Source organism: Colobus angolensis, unplaced genomic scaffold (genome assembly GCF_000951035.1).
Source record: "Colobus angolensis palliatus isolate OR3802 unplaced genomic scaffold, Cang.pa_1.0 Scaffold35, whole genome shotgun sequence".
NCBI classification, from domain to species: Eukaryota; Metazoa; Chordata; class Mammalia; order Primates; family Cercopithecidae; genus Colobus; species Colobus angolensis.
Genome location: NW_012116821.1, coordinates 3348816 through 3349898, shown reverse-complemented (window position 1 = coordinate 3349898; position 1083 = coordinate 3348816).

The window sequence follows — 1083 nt, the reverse complement described above, 5'->3', positions numbered from 1 at the left end:
ACGGGCAGCGCTCCGCGGCCCGCAGAGCCGCTCGGGGGAGCCGAACCCGACTCCGGTTCACGCTCGGCCAGCGCCGCACGCTGTGGCTCGGGGCTTTCCGTGCATGAGGCGGGAGAGGGGGGCAGGAACTCTCGACGCTCCCGGCAGACAGGAGCCCCGCAACCTCGCTGTCTTTGCCCCACGCCGGGGGTGTTGCGGGGTCGTCGTGCCCTTGGCCGAGTACCTTGAGTGCCACGTAAACAGCCGGGAAGGAACGGAGCAATGGCTTCCTGGGCCTCTTCCTCCTGCCCGGAGGCTCCCTCAGGCCGGGGTCCTGGCTTGGAGCCCCTGGGACGGGACGGTGGGGGGTTCTTTTTGTGACGTCCCGTTAACCTCATTCTGGAATCTTGATAAGTTTAAAAATGCCCGAGGGCCCAAGAGGTTTAGGGGACAACAGGCTCTCTGAATTGGAAACGCGGGCTCTAAAATTTTCCATCTTTCTGTCAGTGTTTCTCTCCAGAGTTGGAGATTTTATATATATATATATGTGTGTGTGTGTGTGTGTGTGTGTTATGAATAAACGAATGACTTGAATTGAGCAGCAAGATTTTTCGCTCAAGGACAAAACACAACTGGAAGATGTATCTTAACTGGCATACTAGTGGAGTGCTTTTTTTATTATGAGGGATATATTTGTAAGAAGAGACAACTATCAAATCTAAATACTCTGGTATTTAGAGTTAATGTCAAGTTTGTGTCTTCTTAAATACATTCTATTTGACCTGAGATTTCACTAGTTACATTCAATAATGTGGTTTAAAATAGATACGGTATTGCAGAATTTTCTGTGAATTTTTGTGTTTGTTGAGCTCATGGTTAAGCTATAGTCATCGTAATATGCATAAATAGTTGTCTTTCTCCGTAAAAAAAGATGGAGGCCAATATTCATTGACAGCCTGCTTGCTATATACTGGGCTTTTACATCCCCATCTCATTTAATCCTTATAAGAAACGTTTGAGAAGCTCATTATTGTCCACTGTTTACGAATAAGAGCGAATCAGGGCTCACTTAAATAACTTGCGCTTTTGGTAATACTTACTCAA